The following is a 20,505-nucleotide window of genomic DNA, read 5'->3' as shown; positions in this document are numbered from 1 at the left end:
AAGTCTGGCCGCACTAGCATTTTATATAGTTGCAGCATGATATTGCGACCCTGGAACTCAATCCCTCGACCAATGAAACCTAACACACCGTATGCCTTCTTAACAGCATTATCCACCTGGGTGGTAACTTTCAGGGATTAATGTACATGGACTCCAAGATCCCTCTGCACATCCACACTATCAAGAATCTTTCCATTGACCCAGTATTCTGCCTTCCTGTTATTCTTCCCAAAGTGCAGCACCTCACATTTAGCTACATTGAACTCCATTTGCCACCTCTCAGCCCAATTCCGCAGTTTATCCAGGTCCCCCTGCAACCTGTAACATTCTTCCACTACTCCACCGACTTTAGTGTCGTCTGCAAATTTACTAATCCATCCACCTGTGCCTGCGTCTAAGTCATTTATAAAAATGACAAACAGGAGTGGTCGCAAAACAGATCCTTGTGGCACACCAATAGTAACCGGACTCCATGCTGAATATTTTCCATCAACCACCCCCACTTGCTGCCTTCTTTCAGAAAGCCAGTTTCTAATTCAAACTGCTAAATGTCCCTCAATCCCATGCCTCTGCATTTTCTCCAACAGCCTACCATGTGGAACCTTATGAAAGGCTTTACTGAAGTCCATTTATACCACATCAACTGCCCTACCCTCTACACGCTTGGTCACCTTCTCAACAAACTCAGTGAGGTTTGTGAGACATGACCTGCCCTTGATGAAACCATATTGACTATCTGAAATAAAATTGTTGCTTGCTAGATGATTATAAATCTTATCTCTTATAACCCTTTCCAAAACGTTTCCTACAACAGAAGTAAGGCTCACTGGTCTATAATTACCTGGGTTATCTCTAATGCCCTTCTCGAACAATGGCACAACATTTGCAATCCTCCAGGCCTCTGGTACTAAACCTGTAGACAATGAAGACTCAAATATCAAAGCCAAAGGCTCTGCTATCTCCTCCCTAGCTTCCCAGAGAATCCTCGGATAGATCCCATCCGGCCCAGGGGACTTGTCCACTTTCACTCCTTCTAGAATTGATAACACCTGTTTGTAACTAACCTCGATCCTTTCTAGTCTAATATCTTGTACCTCATTCTTCTCCTCTACAATATTCTCCTTTTCCTGAGTGAAAACCAATGAGAACTTTTTTGTTTAGCACCTCTCCAATCTCCACAGAGTCCACACTCAACTTCCCACTTCTGTCTTTGACTGGCCCTATTCCTAACCTTGTCGTCCTTTTAATCCTCACATACCTATAGAAAGCTTTAGGGTTCTCCTTTATTCTATTTACTAAAGACTGCTCATGGCCTCTCTTTGCTCTACTTAACTCTCTCTTTAAATCCTTCCTAGCTGATCTGTATCTCTCCATCGCCTCATCTGAACCATCTTGTCTCATCAACACATAAGCCTCCTTCTTCCACTTAACAAGAGATGCAATTTCTGTAATAAACCATGGTTCCCTTACCTTATCACTTCCTCCCTGCCTGACGGACATACCTATCAAGGACACGCAATATCTGTTCTTTAAACCAGCTCCACATTTCCATTGTCTGCATCCCCTGCATTTTGCTACCCCATTCTGTGCATCCTAATTCTTGCCTAATCACACTATAATTGCCCTTGACCCATCGATAACTCTTGACCTGTGGCATGTACCTATCCCTTTCCATCGCTAAACTAAATGTAACTGAATTATGGTCACTCTCTCCAAAGTGCTCACCTACAACTAATTCAAACACCTGGCCTGGTTCATTACCAAGCACCACATCCAATGTGGCCTCCCTCTTGTCGGACCTTTGACATACTGTGTCAGGAAACCCTCCTGTACACATTGGACAAAAACTGATTCTTCCGATGTATTAGAGTTATAGCATTTCCAGTCAATGTTGGGGAAGTTAAAGTTCCCCGTAATGACCATCCTGTTCCTTTCACTCCTACCCAGAATGATTTTGCCAATCCTCTCCTCCACCTCCCTGGAACTCTGCAGAGGCCTATAAAAAACTCCAAGCAGTGTGACCTCTCCTCTCATGTTTCTAACCTCAGCCCACCCTACCTCCGTAAATGAGTCCTCGTCAAAAGTTCTTTCAGCCTCCGTTATTCTATCCCTGATTAACAAGGCCACACCTCCCCCTCTTTACCGCCATGCCTGTTCTTAATGAAAGATCTAAACCCTGGAACCTGCAACATCCATTCCTCACCCTGCTCTATCCATGTCTCTGAAATGGCCACAACAACAAAGTCCCAGGTACCTATCCGTGCTGCAAGCTCACCTACCTTATTTTGGATACTTCTGGCGTTGAAGTAAACACACTTCAAACCAGTTTGCTGTCTGCCAGCACATTCCTGTGACCCTGATATCCTGTCCCTGTCCTCCCTACTCTCATCCTCCTGTGCACTGCAACTACACCTCCGGTTCCCATCCCCCTGCTGTGCTAGTTTAAACCCACCTGAATATCACCAGCAAATTTCCCACCCAGGATATTAGTACCCCTCTGGTTCAAGTGAAGACCGTCTTGTTTGTACAGATCCCATCTTCCCCAGAATGAGCCCAATTATCCAAATACCTGAAACCCTCCCTCCTGCATCATCCTTGCAGACACGTGTTCAGCTGATACCTCTCCCTATTCCTTGCCTCGCTACCACGTGGCATGGGTGACCATGAAGCTGACTATTCACCTATCCAAATTCAATGCTACCAGTAACCGGCCCTGCAACAATCGCAATATTCAATTAGATTCAATTTATATTTAGATGAAATGTTATTGTTATCATGTATACCCGATTACAAGAGTAGGGAGGACAGTGAAAAGTGTACAGTCGCAATTCTCCAGCGCCATCTTAGAATACAGTCATTAGAATGAAAAACCAGAGCTGAAATTAAAGAAACAAAAACAAAAGGAAAAGGAAAGCTCCAGGTCACCCTTGCTGCTGCTGTTGCTGGACCCACCAATGCCACAGTGCTGCCATCGTTACAACCACCACCAATTTCACCGTCTCAAGTTCTGCTCCTCACACCCGACTGCACAGGACCCACCAATGTCGACATTGCAACATTCCAGCCCCATCACTTACCTCTTTGCCCACCTCGCTGACTCCGCACACATCTTCGTATCAGTTGAAGTATGAGAACCCACACTAGTCTTGAACAAATTCAAGACTGTAACTGTTTGAACCAGCACTGACGTACAGCTACTGTCAGTTCCACTGCCAATGCCTCAGGTCCTGCGTTGGGCCCACCAATGTCAAAGATGCTAACTCTCGCCACTGGGCCCACGCTCTCTGCCCTTGCCGATGCCTACGGTTCCACCATAGCCGAACTCCCCATGGGCAAAAGGACAAAAGAGCACTGTACAGAAAATAAATTTTCTGCTGTTCAAGGCCAAATCAGAGACTGATCTATGTACCTGATTTTTAACTTTCATCTCTTTGGATTTATCTTTACATTACCTACAACATGGGGATATGGTTTAGTTCACTTGGCTGGGTGTCAATGCATAGTGATGCCAATAGCATGGGTTTCAATTCCCAAACTGGCTAAGGTTACCATGAAGGCATTCTCCTTCTCCATCTCTCCCCTAAGCTGAGGCATGGTGACCCTCAGGTTACACCAGTCATCTCTCTCCAGTGAGAGAGTAGCCCTATAGTCTGGTAAGACGGGGGAAACTACTTTTATTTACAACATGTGTATTGCATTATTATAGTTATAGTTAATAATTAATATAATCACTCCGTTAATTCAAGAAAGTCTGTTTCAGTTGGCCCCATAAAACATAAATCCATTTGGGTCTGGGAGAAAGAAATCCACAAGCCAAGGGACCATTTTCAAATTAACTTGTTCACAAGGTGGTGAGTGACTAAAGAAGGGGAACAAGTTCATCCCTCCTCACTCAAGGGCTTAACAGTTTGGGGTATCCCATTTGAACACTTCAACACCAGGGTATCAATGTGGACTTCACCAGTTTCCTCATTTCCCCTCCCCCCACCTTACGCCAGTTCCAACCTTCCAGATCAGCAACATCCTCATGACCGGTCCTACCTGCCAATCTTCCTTCCCACCTATCCACTCCACCCTCCTCTCCTATCACCTCCATCCTCACCTCCATCCACCAATTGCACTCTTAGCTATCTTCTCCCCAGCCCCACCCCCTCCCATTTATTTCTCCACCCTGGAGGCTCCCTGCCTCATTCTTGATGAAGGGCTTTTGCCTCGGATGCTGCCTGACCTGCTGTGCTTTTCCAGCACCACTCTAATCTTGACTCTGATTTCCAGCATCTGCAGTCCTCACTTTTGCCTGCATTTCTTTTATATTGACTGTAGCAGATGAAATCGACTTGGAGAAAAATTTCTTAAGGCACTTCACCTAAACGTTCTCTGTCAAAAATTGACACCACTGTTTAGGTAAAATTAGGAGGTGAAAATGTGTTGCTGGAAAAGTGCAGCAGGTCGGGCAGCATCCAGGGAACAGGAGAATCGACGTTTCGGGCATAAGCCCTTCTTCAGGAATAAAATTAGGAGGACTGAGTAACTTTGTTAAAGAGAAGGATCTTAATGAGAATGTTAGAAAAGAAGAAAGAGGTGAAACAACCGAATGTTTTGGGAGAGTATTCTCAAGCTTACAGCTTAAATGACTGAAGATGTAGACCACCAATAGTGAGCAGAAAGGATCTATGACTGCACAAAAAAGTAAAGTTGGAGGAACACAGAATTAGAAGAGAGTTATTTTGGTTAGAATAGATTACCAAGATAGAAGGAAGTGGTGTCTTGAAGAGATTTGAACATAAAAATAATAATTTTAATTGGAGACTTCAGGGACCGAGGTAAAGCAGTAAGTACAGGGCTGGTTGTTGAGGGGACTTGATGTAGTTAACATGTGACTGCAAAGCTTTAGATTAACTGAAGTTTTTGGAGGGTGGTGGTTGGGAGTTGGAGAACATAGAATACAGCAGATGAGAAAATAAGAATATCCAAGCATGTCGGTAATAAGAGCACAGATGAAGATTTTGACAGGAAAGGGAGGGTGAAAACAAGTGATGCTACCAAAGTGCAAGTAGACAGTTTTTGTGATACAGTAGATGTTTCATCAGAAACACAGCTTATGGTTAAAAGTACATTGAGGGTTATGAGTCAACTCCAATCAGAGAAGGTGGTTGGGAATGATTATGGAAATCAATGATATGGACGTGCAATTGTATGAGGGCTGAAACCAATACTTTTGGACAGTCTGATGTTGAAGTAGATGAAATTGTGACACATGAAAGATTGTGTTTCACTCAAGCAGTCTAAAAACACAAATCCAGAAGAGACAAGGTAGAGACAAAGTAATGCTGTGGCTTTGAGAGGTGTATTTCATCCTGATTTTTTTTGATGAGAGAGTTTAAGGCAGAGGTGAAGAAATATCTATTGAAAACTCAGAGTAAACAGCTTGTGAGGCCTTGGAGATCTTTAAAATGTAGGAACAATAGAAGCAGCCTGAATGGGTGTGGTCAAGCTGTCACAGAACCAGGATTTTTAGTTTAGTTTTTTTCAGTAGCAGCAGTTATCGCTAAGGTCACAGCAGGGTTTGGAAGCTGCAGTACATCTCTCCCTGTTACACTTTCTCTGAGTTTTCTCTTGCTGTTTTCCTGCAGCTGGAGTTGAATGTGAGACAATCTATTTTATTGAGTTTGCCTTTGTCGCTGATGTGTTTATGGGATGTTACTAAACTAGAACAGTTAATTAGTGATAGTTACTGTATCTATTATTTTGTTAAGCATTTCAACAGAGTTATAGGTAAGCCAATTATTTTCTTTCATCATAGAATCCCTACATAGTGGAAACAGGCCATTCAGCCCAACAAGTCTACACTGACCCTCCAAAGAGTATCCCACCCAAACCCATTCCCCTACCCTATTACTCTACATTTACCCCTGACTAATGCACCTAGCCTACACATCCCTGGGTAATTTAGCATGGCCAATTCACCTAACCTGCACATCTTTGGATTGTGGGAGAAACTGGACCACCTGGAGGAAACCTACGCAGACATGGGGAGAAGGTGCAAACTCTACATAGACAGTTGCCCAAGGTTGGAATTGATTCCGGGTCCCTGGTGCTATGAGGCAGCAGTGGTTACCACTGAGCCACCGAGCTGCCCCAATTATTTTTCCTTTGTTGTATTTTACCTATAGTGTATGAATAAAGCATGTTTTGCTTAATGTTGAGTGGTTTGGCCAAACAAATTGCATCTGGAACACAATTTACCACTAAGCTTTAATATAAGAAAAAGTTAGGGTCTAAGCTATCTTCTTAATGTATTTTGAGGGGATTTGGTCTGGTGTATTACAGAAAATAAAGGTGTAGACCTAGATACAGTATTTGAGGAAAATTACGCTGATACTGTATAATTTGGAAGAGGAGGTTGTTCATGAGAGATTATGAATGTATCTGTCAGAGATGTACTGGACATGATTGGATTGGGTAACAAGTGACCACAACAATTGCTAAACTTCCACAAATTGTGTTTTCTTTTGTTTGTCTGTACCTTTTAAAGCACTTGATTGATTTTTGGAAATCATGTAGCCATTGAAACTGAGCTGTGGTTGGTCATTATCTTCCTCTCCTATTTGGTTAGTCGGTTCCACATTACAGTTGATCCTTAAATTTGTCAGTCACTTGAAATTACCTCAATCATTTAAAAGTTGCAATTCAGAGCTTGAATAAGAGGGTTAAAGTAACTGTCGATGTTTTTAATTTTCTAATTCTAACTGATCTAAAAAACACACTGAAGGTCTGGATCTGGTCAAACTCTCTTCTGCCCATTGATCCTGAGATTCAGCACATAATCATTTTGAGAAGTATCCATGCATGAACCTTATTCAGTTCCTCATTTTTTGAATGAAAATGTATGATATATCAATTAGAGTTAAATTTTAAAAAATCGACAGAGAAATATTCACTTGAATGACTACTCAAGAATGTTAATGATTGTAGGTTGATTTAGTTATATCATGTCTTATTTTTGGTTCTGATGAAATCTGTTCCTATTTCTTTATTCAGGTTTCAGAAATAATATGTCAAATTATTTCATGTGTGCATCAACATGTTTAGAAAATAAAGACTTCTATAACGATATTTGAAAAACCCACCAAAGGACAATAGTGAGAACTATGATAGTTTGTCCTATGCTTGTGGCTAGAGTGCTGCCACTAGATGGCAACCTAAGACAGCTGGAGTCGATTTCAGGCCAATGACGTTCACAGGTTACTCTCTGACATAGAAATAATAGGAAATGTTTGGAATTGCTTCTCAACAATAATCATTTCCGTTGCAGTCTAGCTGTGATATTTGTGATGCTTCCAAAATGGATTTATAATGTTTGACTGCCAATTGGAATTTAAACATATTTTGACTTCCATGCATACAGCAGCAACTTGCATTTATACAATTTATTAAGACATCTGAAAATGGTTCAGATGGAAATTGATATAAAGAGATTGAGCTTCCCCTTTCCCAGAGACATCCACCAGATGAGATAATAGCACAGGGATTTGGTTGTTATCTTCAAAGGGGCAGATTTTAAATAATAGTCTGAATGGAAGAGAGAGAAATGAAGATTGGAATTTTTTTTAAAAGGAAGTCTTGTATTCATGCAGCAGTTTTCACAACCTCTAGACAGCATAAAGCACTTTTTCAACTTGTGATCATATTGTGCCAACACCAAGACAATGATAGTTGCTTCTTCACTTCCCTAAAGGCTGCTTCTTGGCTATGAGACCATTCCCAAGGCTGAACCTTTTTTAATAGCAGGTGTAAGGGTGCTAGGATGGAGGAGAAAGTGACGACTGCAGATGCTGGAGATCACAGTCGAGACTGTGGTGCAGGAAGAGCACAGCAGGTCAGGCAGCATCCGAGGTGCAGGAAAATCGACACTAGGATGGAGGCCAGGTTATGGATGAATTTTCCATAATAATTCACCAACCACTTCATTCGCCTGGGCTGATCCTTTGTCTTCTCCCTCTTTGGGCTCTATCCCCACCTATTGTTTACTCCTTGCCCGCCACCTTATCTTCTGCATGAAAAGCCAACATTTTCCCAGCTACCATCAGTTCTGAGGAAGGGTCACTGGACCCAAAACGTTAACTCTGATTTTTCTTCACAGATGCTTTAGATGCGATAGAGAGGAAGGTAAAAGATTTGTAGAAGTTGCATTACCACTCAGGGAGAATGTCATATCTGCACTCAGGGAGGACATACTGGAGAGCTCATCCACTGAGACAATATTGGTAGAGCTCAAAAATAAGATGGGTGCAGTCAGTCTGACAGGATTATACTATGAACCCTCCAACAGCCACCTAGAAACAGAGGAATAAATATATAGGCAGATTATGGGAAGTTGCAATAACAACAGAAATGTCATAGTGGGTGATGCTAATTTCCCCAATGCTGACTGGGACCCCATTAGAGCAAGAGTAGATCCTTTTACTATAGGAAGGATGTGGAGGCACTGGAATGGGTGCAGAGGAGGTTTACCAGGATGTTGCCTGGTATGGTAGGAAGATCGTATGAGGAAAGACTGAGGCACTTGGGGTTGTTTTCATTGGAGAAAAGAAGGTTTAGGGGTGACTTGATAGAGGTGTACAAGATGATTAGGGGTTTAGATAGGGTTGACCATGAGAACCTTTTTCCACGTATGGAGTCAGCTATTACGAGGGGGCATAGCTTTAAATTAAGGGGTGGTAAGTATAGGACAGATGTTAGGGGTAGATCCTTTACTCAGCGAGTCCGTACTGGCTTTTATTGGTCGAGGAATTGAGTTCCGGAGTCCTGAGGTCATGATGTAGTTGTATAAGACTCTGGTGCGGCCGCATCTGGAATATTGTGTGCAGTTTTGGTCGCCATACTATTGGAAGGATGTGGAGGCACTGGAACGGGTGCAGAGGAGGTTTACCAGGATGTTGCCTGGTATGGTAGGAAGATCGTATGAGGAAAGGCTGAGGCACTTGGGGTTGTTTTCATTGGGGAAAAGAAGGTTTAGGGGTGACTTGTTAGATGTGTACAAGATGATTAGGGGTTTAGATAGGGTCGACAGTGAGAATCTTTTTCCACTTATGGAGTCAGCTATTACAAGGGGGCATAGCTTTAAATTAAGGGGTGGTAGGTAAAGGACAGATGTTAGGGGTAGGTTCTTTACTCAGCGAGTCATGAGTTCATGGAATGCCCTGACAGTAGCAGTGGTGGACTCTCCCTCTTTATGGGCATTTAAGCGGGCATTGGATAGGCATATGGAGGATAGTGGGCTAGTGTAGGTTAGGTGGGCTTGGATCGGCGCAACATCGAGGGCCAAAGGGCCTTTAGTGCGCTGTATTCTTCTATGTTCTATATAGATGGGGCAGAATTTGTTAAGTGCATCCAAAAGGGGTATTTTGAAAAGCATGTGGATAGTCCAACTAGAGGAAAGGCTGTACTGAACCTTATATTGACTAATGAGCCTGGCCAGGTGACTGACCTTTCAGTATGAGAGCAATTTGGAAACAGAGATCACAACTCCTTAAGCTTTAAGATAGCTATGAATAAGGGTAAGTCAGGACCTTGTGGCAATGTACTAAATTGGGGGAGGGCAAAATATGTCAGTATTAGGCAGGATCTAGGGAGTGTTAACTGGGAGGAGCTGTTATCAGGCAAGTCCACATTTGACATGTGGGAATTGTTTGAAGACATGCTGATGATATTTCAGGACTGGCATGTTCCAGTAAGGAGGAAGGACAAGGATGGCAAGGTAAAGGACCCTTAAATAATAAGGGAGGTTGTGAGTTTAATTGAAAGGTAAAAAGAAGCATATGTAAGGTTTAGGAAGCTAAAATTGAACAGGGTCAATGAGGAATATAAAGAAAGCAGGAAAGTACTCAAGCAGGAAACTAGGAGACCAAGAAAGGGCCATGAAATAACTCTGGCAAGTAGAGTTATAAAGAATCCCAAGGCATAGTATAGATACATCACAAATAAGAAGCTAACTAGGGAGAAGGTAGGACCACACAAGGATAAAGGAGGGCACTTATGCTTGGAGGATAAGGATGTGGGTGAGATCCTAAATGAGTACTTTGCATCAGTATTCACCCAGGAGAAGGATGTGGAGGATAATGAGATTTGTGTGGAGCATGCTAATATGCTAGGGCATTTTGAGATCAAGAAAGAAGTAGTATTGGGTCTCATGAAGAGCATTAAAGTGAATAAATCACCAGGGCCCGAATGGTATCTACTCCACGTTATTGAGAGAGGCAAGAGAGGAAATAGCTGAGGCCTTGACCAAGAGCTTTGTATCCTCACTAGCCACTGGAGGATTGGTGAATAGCTAATGTTGTTCCTCTGTTCAAGAAGAGAAATAGGGATAATCTGGGAACCCAAAGACCAGGAACTTCACATTGCTGGTTGGGAAGCTATTGGTGAGAATTCTTAGGGATAGAATTTGCATATATTTGGAAAAGCATGGCCTAATTAGGGACAGTAAGCTTGGCTTTGTGCAGGGTAGGTCATGTTTTACTAACTTGACTGAATTTTTTGAGGTGACAAAGGTGATTGATGAGGTTAAAGCAGTGGGTGTTGTCTACATGAATTTTAGTAAGACTTTTGACAAGGTCCCTCATGGTAGGCTCATCTAGAAGATTAAGATGCATGGGATCCACAGTGACTTGGTCATGTGATTCAGAATTGGCTTGCCCAAATAAAGCAGAGGATAATGGTGGATGGGTGTTTTTCAGACTGGAGATCTGTGACTACTGGTGTTCTGCAGGGATCTTTTCTGGGACATCTTCTGTTTGTGGTATATATAACTGACTTGGACAAAAATGTAGATGGGTGGGTTAGTAAGTTTGCAGATTGGGCATCGGATAGGCATATGGAGGATAGTGGGCTAGTGTAGGTTAGGTGGGCTTGGATCGGCGCAACATTGAGGGCCGAAGGGCCTATACTGCGCTGTATTTTTCTATGTTCTATGTTCTATGATACAAAGATCGATGGAGTTTTGGATAGTGTAGGAGATCATCAAAGGATATAGAGGGAATATACTGTGTGCAGTTCTGGTCGCCTCATTTTAGGAAAGATGTGGAAGCTTTGGAGAGGGTGCAGAGGAGATTTACCAGGATGTTGCCTGGAATGGAGAATGGGTCGTAAGAAGATAGGTTGAGAGTGCTAGGCCTTTTCTCATTGGAAGGGCGAAGGATGAGGAGTGACTTGGTAGAGGTTTATAAGATGATCAGGGGAATAGATAGAGTAGACAGTCAGAAACTTTTTCCCCGGGTACAACAGAGTGTTACAAGGGGACATAAATTCAAGGTGAAGGGTGGAAGGTATAGGGGAGATGTCAGGGGTAGCTTCTTTATGCAGAGAGTGGTGGGGGCATGGAATGCGCTGCCTGTGGGAGTGGCAGAGTCAGAATCATTGGTGACCTTTAAGCGGCAATTGGATAGGTACATGGATAGGTGCTTAAGCTAGGACAAATGTTCGGCACAACATCGTGGGCCGAAGGGCCTGTTCTGTGCTGTATTGTTCTATGTTCTATGTTCTATAGATCAGTTTCAGTTATGGGTGGAGAGGTAGGTGTGAGGTGCGCACTTCGGGAGATCAAAAGTTAAGGAAAGGTAAACAGTTAATGGCAGGACCTGAACACCATTGATGTATAGAAGAATCTTGGGGTCCGAGTCTGTAACTCCCTGAAAGTAACCAAGCAAGTAAATAGGGTGGTAAAGAAGGCATATGCCATGCTTTCCTTTATTGGTTGGGGAATCGAGATGTCATGTTCCAGATTTAAAAGACTTTGGTTAGGTCACACTTCAAGTACTGCATTCGGTTCTGGTCGTGGCATTACAGGAAGGGTATGGAGGCTTTGGAGAGGGTACAGAAGAGGTTTACCAGGATGCTACCTGGATTAGAGGGTAAGAGCTGTAAAGGAGAGGCTAGAAAAACTTGGGTTGTTTTCTCTGGAGTGGCAGAGGCTGACGGAAGACTTGATAGAAGTCTATAAAATTATGAATCACAACACCAGGTCATAGTCCAACAGGTTTAATTGGAAGCACACTAGCTTTCGGAGCGACGCTCTTTCATCAGGTGATTGTGGAGGGCTCGATCATAACACAGAATTTATAGCAAAAATTTGCAGTGTGATGTAACTGAAATTATACATTGAAAAATTGATTATCTGTTAAGCCTTTCCTCTGTTAGGATACAGTGATGGTTTCACTTCTTGATTTACACATCAAAAAGAAGTGAAACTATCACTGTATTCTAACAGATGAAAGGCTTAACAGACAATCAATTTTTCAATGTATAATTTCAGTTACATCACACTGCAAATTTTTGCTATAAATTCTGTGTTATGATCGAGCCCTCCACAATCACCTGATGAAAGAGCGTCGCTCCGAAAGCTAGTGTGCTTCCAATTAAACCTGTTGGACTATAACCTGTTGTTGTGTGATTTTTAACTTTGTACACCCCAATCCAACACCGGCATCTCCAAATTATAAAATTATGAAATGCATAGTTAGGGTTGATGGTCAGAATCTTTTCCCAGATTTGAAATGACAAAATACTAGGGGCATGCCTGTAAGGTAAGAAGGGGAAAAGTTCAAAGGAGATATGAGGGGCAAGTGTTTTTACACAGAGAATGGTAGGAGTCTGGAACACACAGCCAGGTGGTGGAAGCAGATGCAATAGAGTTGTTTAAGAGAATTTTAGATAAGCACACAAATATGCAAGAAGTGAAGGGATATGGATAAAGGACAGGCAGAAGGGGTTAGTTTATATTGGTGTCATTCAGCACAACATCATGGGTCAAAGGGCCCATTCCTGTGTTGTACTGTTCTATGTTCTATGCTGCCAGACTCGCTGTGCTTTTCAAGCAATTTCTGCTTTTGTTTCTGATTTCCAGGACTTGCAGTTCTTTCAGTATTTTATTTGGGTCACTTGGGGTGCCTGGAGGACATGTTTTTCCCTTCTAAGGTGTACACCCACCTTTTCAGAAATGTTTAAGCACGATGGTGGCTCAGTGATTAGCACTGTTGCCTCATCATACCACGGTCCCAGGTTTGATTCCAGCCTTGGGTGACTGTGGAGTTTGCACAGCACATTCTCCCTGTGTCTGTGTGGGTTTCCTCTAGGTGCTCTGGTTTCCTCCCACAGTCCAAAGATGTGCAGGTTAGGTGAATTGGCCATGGTAAGTTGCCCTAGTGATAGGTGCATTAGTCAGACGGAAGTGGGTCTGGGTGGGTTACTTTTCGGGAGGTCAGTGTGGACTGGTTGGGCTGAAGGGCCTGTTTCCACACTGTAGGGAATCTAATGTCCGAGATCTCCAAATGCTCTTTTTTGGTGGGCCTGGTTATTAGCACATCATCCAGATAATTGGCAATCTGGGCTACATCTTTTGAAATGTTCTCCACTGTCCGTTGTGAAAATAGTGCAGACTGATGATGCCACCCAAACACAGACATGTATATTTGTACAAGCCCTTATGGATATTAATTTTATCATTCTTTTGGGAGTCCTCATCTAATTGCAGTTGCAAATACACATGACTCATGTCTAATTCGTGAAGGACAATCTCCTGCCAGTTTTGCCGATAAGTCCTCAGTCCAAGGGATTCATTACTTATCCAGCTGCAAGAATCGGGTCACTGTTTGTTTGAAATTCCACAAAAGTGAACCAACCCGTCAGGTTTCACAATCAATACAACCAGTATGGTCCGTTCTGCAAACTGTACTGGCGTGACGAATCCTTCCCGTTCCAGCCTCTTGATGTCTATCTCTACCATTGCCCACAAGGCAAATAGCATTGAGCGGGCCTTGCAGAACTGTGGAATTGCCTCTTGATCCAAATTTAAATGTGGCCTTGGCTCCTTTGATAGTCCCTCGACTTTCCTGAGAAACTTCCAGGACTGTAAGTAGGATTTCACTCAGGCAGCCATTTTCTAATCAAAAAATGTTGAGCCAATCAAGTTGAATCTTTCTCAACCAATTTCACCCCAATAAGCTTGGGCCTGAGCCTTTTCCCACAATCAGTGGTAACTGAACCATAAGAGAGCGAAATCAAAGTGTACCCTTAATCTGCAGGGATTCCCCGTTGATGGTTCTCAGCCTAGACAATGACTTATAGAAACTAAAGGGTTGGAGTCCAGAGCAAATGGACTGGTTAAACACTGGTTCTGTAATCACTGATACAGCCGTGCCAGTAGCAACCTCCATTAAATTAGATTACATTTCCTACAGTGTGGAGACAGGCTCTTCAGCCCAACATGTCCACACTGACTTGACTCTCTGAAGAGTAATCCACCCAGCCCCATTTCCCTTTGACTAATGCAACTAACAGTATGAGCAGCTTAGCATGGCCAATTCACTTGATCTGCACATCGTTGGACTGTGGGAGGAAACCCACGCAGACACTGGGAGAATGTGCAAGCTCCACACAGACAGTAACCAAAGGCTGGAATTGAACCTGGGACGCTGGTGCTGTGAGGGAACAGTGCTAACCACTGAGCCACTGTGCCACCCCAAATTGGTGGCTATTTAACCAGATGTTTGTTTTGATTGGTTCTGATTTGGATATTGCTAAGCAATTTAACTGCTCCAAACTAGACGTTTCCAATGTGCGTACTCTCCTGGATACTAGCCTATGAGTTCTTTTAATCAGTTCAGGTCTAGTGGGAGTCTTTTGCTGTCTCAAGTTCGTGTACTGGCAGCAACTAGAATAGCTTGCTATCCCGGATCCGAAAGAAAAATTTCACCATTTGGACGAGGCTTAGCTTTTTTTGTGGTCTTGCTGTGGGCCAACTTAGAGTGCCTTTGTTCAGGATGTGTCCTGAGTGAGTCTATGTAATTGTCTTCACTCAAGTGGTGTTCCCCAAGCTCAGTCGAACTGCCAAGGGTGTCCACTTCCATCAGAATATCCTGTAACACAAAAGCTTCACTTACCGCATTTTCTAATGACAAAATCAGTTATGGTACAGGTCATTCTGCTATCACATGTGTTTTGTTACTGCAAATTCGCTATAACACGATTGACAAATTGGGGACATTTTTTCTACAGCAGAAACTTTTAAAACGTGTGTTGGCTGTAACGCGATTACATCGCCAACACTTTAAACACTGTTTCAAAAGCACAATTTTTCTATAACATGGGGTTGCACAAGAATACAACCATTACATTATAGAAGAACTACTTTGTACCTGTTAGAAGTCCAGTTGAGCTTTTGCATGTTTACATCATTAATCCCACATACTAAACGGTCTCTCAGCATCTTACTTAGGGTTAAACCAAAGACACAAGTCTCTGCCAGTCGTCTTAACTTCGTCAAACATCCCTATATTGATTCCTCTGGTTCTTGAACTGCCAAGTAAAACTGACAGCATCTCATAATTAGTGGAGGCTTGGGGTTATAATGTTCCTTAGCAAAATCCGTCAACACTTGAAAGCTTGAACTGGTATCTCAGAGAAAGTTAGGCTCCTAACAACCAAAAATGCTGAGAGTGAGGAGAATGGTTCATTGCTTTCCATCTGCATGGAAAAAATAATGCATTCTTTCCACATAATTGGCCTAGTCTTTGGCGACAGGATTGAACAAGTCAAACTTCCCAATAGCCGCATGGTGTCAGAAATGCTTACCCAATTAAAAGATGTGAATGAATCTCTTCAGGGGTGCATTTCTCTCTTCTTGCCACTGAAATAACTCCATGAAGGCCAGTGTCCCACAACTGAGTCCTGCTTTATTTACGTGAGCATGGTATATTGCACTGATTGAGCCAGCTTAAAGCCAGCTCCAAGAGTAAACAGAACCTTTGATACTCCTGTTTATATCTGGCAGCCAGAGCTCCCTGATTGGACCAGGTTAACAGCCCCAGTCAGGGAATTCATATTCTATGAGGCCCACCTGACTGACCTCAATCCAATCAATAAAGAACCAGAAAACAAGAGTCAGCTCATGCCCATGAGGTCACTGCCCTATTTTAATAGGTATTAATTATAATTTATTTCTGAGTTACTGCACCACACTGTCTACTGTTGCATTATTGGTTAACATTTCAAATGAAGAAATTAATACTGGGATACAACTCCTAAAACCTACACATAACATTTTTAAAATAAGGGTTTATGCATTTAAAACAGAAATGAGGCAAAAAACCTCACATAGAGGTACATGTGTCTTTGGAGTTCTCTTCCAGTGAAGATGGTAGAAGCAGATTCTTTGAATATTACTAAGGCAGAGGTAGATAGATTGCTGTTAAGCAAGGGATGTGTGGACATCCACAGTAAGTGGTTCTGGTGATGTGAGGTCACAGCCAACTCTGCCATGATTTTATTGAATGATAGAGCAGATTCAAACTGTCAATTTGTCACATGACTCATAGCATTGAACCATACTGCCTTTTTAAAGAGATGATTTTGTACCAATGGAGAGTTTGGTTGTGGCATTTTCCAAAGTCCTGAACAACATGGAGCCAGATAAACCATGGCAGTCATATCAGCAAGCATGCTTGCAGAAGACTACGGGGTACATTTTTAAAGTAAGAGGAGAGAGGCTTAAAAATTACATAAAAGGCAAATTTTTACACAGAGGGTGGCTTGCATAGGGAATGAACATCCTGAGGAAGTGGTGGATGTGGGTACAATTACAATGTCTCAAAGACATTTGGATAGGTACATGATTAGACAAGGTCTGGAGAGATATTAATTAGGAGCAGGCAGGTGGGAATAGTTTAGTTTGAGAATATATTCAGCATGGACTGGTTGGACCGGAGGGTCAGTTTCCATGCTCAATAAATGTATGGTCAATTCTAATCACTTCATCATCAGAATTCTCTTTGCCTTTTGCTGTGTGCTCCCTCACCCTCTGTTTCACTCACTCCCTCTTTCCATACTATTTTTAAAATTCTGTCATTTCCCCTTCAGTTCTGAAGAACAGTCATATTATACTGAAAATGTTGGCTGTTTCTTTCTCTAAATATGCTGCCAGGCCTACTGAGTTTCTCTGGCATTTTCTGTTTTTGTTTTAGATTTCCCACACTCTACAGTGTTTTGCCTGTAAATGATGGGACTTGGTTGTTGTTACTTCCTGATTTGATGTTTGTGAGAATGCTTCAATGTGATTGGCTGCTTACTATACTTGCTGACATCACTATAGCTGCTGCTGGATTGAATGAGGAGCTGCCATTCCCACTCCTCGTGACTATGAATTCACTGGGAAGGTGATCCTACTTATTATCCCACCAGTTGCCTCACAGCCATTCAACATTCAGTGCACCATTAAATGGTTTGAAATGGGACTTCTATCTCTCTCTCTCTCTCCCTGGATGTCTTCCTCCTTCGGTACCAAACATTCAAATGGCTGGCATCTCTTCATCCCGACAGTCTCTCAGATATGGTGGCTCCTGCTGGGATCACGAGGCACAACAAGGAAGTGAGGAAATGAGGGCTAGGTTCAATAGTCCCCCTTGGTAGGGTTAGTGAAAATGTTGGGGGATGTGGAGGGGTGTTCTCTGATAAGGCAAGAAGTAAAGGAAGTCTTCCCTTGCCTAACACCAGCATGTGCAGCCGAAAGTCGCAACTGGATTACTCATGGCAACAGGATGAGACATTTAAGTGGCCATTAATTAATTGAATTTATTCAGCCATCTTTGTGTCACCACTTCACACCTTCCCATTCATGATATTCCCTGAACATGTGCAATTTGGCCTTTGTGACCCCTTACATCATGTGGAATACACCATTTGTATCCACTTTCTGAGTTTACAAAACAATTGGTTCACATTATGACATTCCTTTTCAGATCAAAAATGAGTCAGTGAGATTTTTTTCTGACATTTCACTGAACACAATTTCCTCTTCGATCCTTTCAAGTTCAAACAGCACAATATTGCTGGCTACTTTCAAAGGCAGGAAATCACTTCTTAAATCACTCGGGTAAAATGAGGTCAATGTCTCATGTTTCAATTTCCTTTTATATTATTCAACCCGAACTGTGAATTTCACATCTTCAATTCCATTAAATCACAATTTATTTGTCCAAGACATAATCCCAATTTGTTTCTAAAACTCCTAATCAATTTCCATCACTGATCTCCTTTACCAGTTATAACTATGACAGTATGGCTTTAAGGGGTGTATTTTGTCCTGGGTATTTTTTTAACGCGGAGAGGTTGAGACAGATGTGCCAAGCAGTCTACTCCAAAGCCAATAAAGTAAACAGTGTGTGAGGCCTTGGGCTTTTTTTAAAGCTGGAACAATAGAAGCAACCTGAATGGATGGGGTCAAGCTCTCACAGGACTGGAGCTTTTTTTTTCAGCTTTAGCCTTCAGTAGCAGTTGCTGGCATCTTGAAGCTGGGTGTGGAACTTCTTATTCCTCTCTGTTACAGCCAAAAGCTGGGGTGCTCTTCGTGATGCTAGAATTGCGTGTGAGACAATCTATATTACTGAATTGGTCTGTGTCAAGGGTTTGTATATGGGATGTAACTATGTTGGATCAGTTAAATAGCAGTTAAAATGTATATTATTTTGGTGAGCATTTCAAAAGAGTTACAGTTAAGCCAATTCTTTTATTTTCATTTTGTCTGTGTTTTAATGATCATATATGAATAAAGTGAGTTCTGTTTCAAGCCTGGTAGTTTGACCAATTGAATTTCATGCAGATATTTGTTGCCTTACATTTATTTTTAAAATAAGAAAATGTTAAGGTCTGGACTATCTTCTTAATATATTTTGAGGGGGTTTGGTCTGGTCCATAATAGTAACTAAACACTCCATAAAATCCTTATACATCGGAGGTGGTTTCCTCTGGGACTGCTGACCAGCTCAACCTCTGCTGCAGGGCTCAAGGATACCATCTTCCTTACGGGAGGCACCATTTGTGTCTCAGCACTGCAAGCAGTCCACCTGCTTTTAGGAAGTCTGGAGTATGTAATTTTTCATCCACAATCCTCAAAAGAAGTAATGGCTCAGTGGTATTAAACTATACTGTTAATCAAGGGAATGTTCTGGGTTCAAATCCTGCCATGCCAGATGGTGAAATTTGAATGCAACAGAAATCTGGGAGCCCACAATGACCATGAAACCATTGCTAATTGTCAAGGAAAAGCCCACCTGGTTCACTAGAGTCCTTTAGTGAACGAAACCACTGCCCTTACCTGATCTGGTATACATGTGATTCCAGACTCACAGCAATTTGGGAGACTGTTAAGTATCTTCTGGGCAATTAGGAATAGACATTAATTGCAGACCTATCCAGTGAAAACCACTATGATTGAAAAAATAGCGAAAGACAAAGTCCCTCCTGTCTTATAAACCTTACCTCAATGTTGAGTTCCTCCACTATCAGCTCACCTTGATTCAGAACCAAAGGTAGCTCATACTCTGGAGTCTTCACCACAAATCTGTTGCCACACTGTTTTTTATTGATTCACAGAGAATGACCCTGAGTCAGCGACTCAGAGAGAATGACCCTGTGTCAGGGTTACGCTGAGAATGACCCTGTGTTGGAGTCACAGTGAGGGAATGACCCTGTGCCAGGGTCACATGATAAGAATGACCCTGTGTCAGGGGCACAGTAAGAGAATGACCCCGTGTCAGGGTCACATGGTGAGAATGACCCTGTGTGTCAGGGACACAGTGAGAGAATGACCCTGTGTCAGGGTCACATGGTGAGAATGACCCTGTGTTGGGGCCACAGTGACAGAATGACCCTGTGTCGGGGACACGGTGGGAAAATGACCCTGTGTTGGAGACACACTGAGAGAATGAGCCTGTGTCGGGGTTACAACTGCCTTTGCTGTTTTGAATTCATATATCGCTAGACATCGGAGTGCGTCTAGGAAAATTAACAAACAGTGAAATTCACAACTAATCTTGGAGGAACTGTTTGGGTGAAGTTCACAACACAAAATCAGATAAGTTAATCGTTGTTTTAAGTGTGTCCAATAGAAAGGCTACAGTAGTGAGGAGAGTGGGTTCTTTCTTGATTATATGTTTTTAGAAATATGTCGCTTGATTAAACTTAAAATATAAGCCATAACTATTAATTTAACCTGGGGCTGTGTTTTGTAGAGGAGTAAGTCAGTGTTATTTTCTGGGCCTGTAGATTGTGAAGGAGTAAAAATGGCCTTTGCAGTGATATGTACTTCTTGTCAGATGTGGGAGTTTAAAGAAAGTTTAAGGGTTACTGCGGATTATATCTGCCATAAGTGCTGTTCTGATTTGAAGGTGCCGGTGTTGGATTGGGGTGTACAAAGTTAAAAATCACACAACACCAGGTTATAGTCCAACAGGTTTAATTGGAAGCACACTAGCTTTCGGAGCGATGCTCCTTCATCAGGTGATTGTCAGCGAATCTTATCAGATTGAATGGATCGGTTGGAAAACAGTTAGAAGCAATGAGGAATTTGCAACAGCAACAGTATGTGATGGATGGCAGTTATAGAAAGGGGGGAAAGTCTCAGATACAGTCACATAGATGGGTTAACTCCAGGAAAGGTAAGAGAGGTAGGCA

Source organism: Chiloscyllium plagiosum, chromosome 2, assembly GCF_004010195.1.
Source record: "Chiloscyllium plagiosum isolate BGI_BamShark_2017 chromosome 2, ASM401019v2, whole genome shotgun sequence".
NCBI lineage: Eukaryota > Metazoa > Chordata > Chondrichthyes > Orectolobiformes > Hemiscylliidae > Chiloscyllium > Chiloscyllium plagiosum.
Note: the sequence above shows the minus strand (reverse complement) of the source record.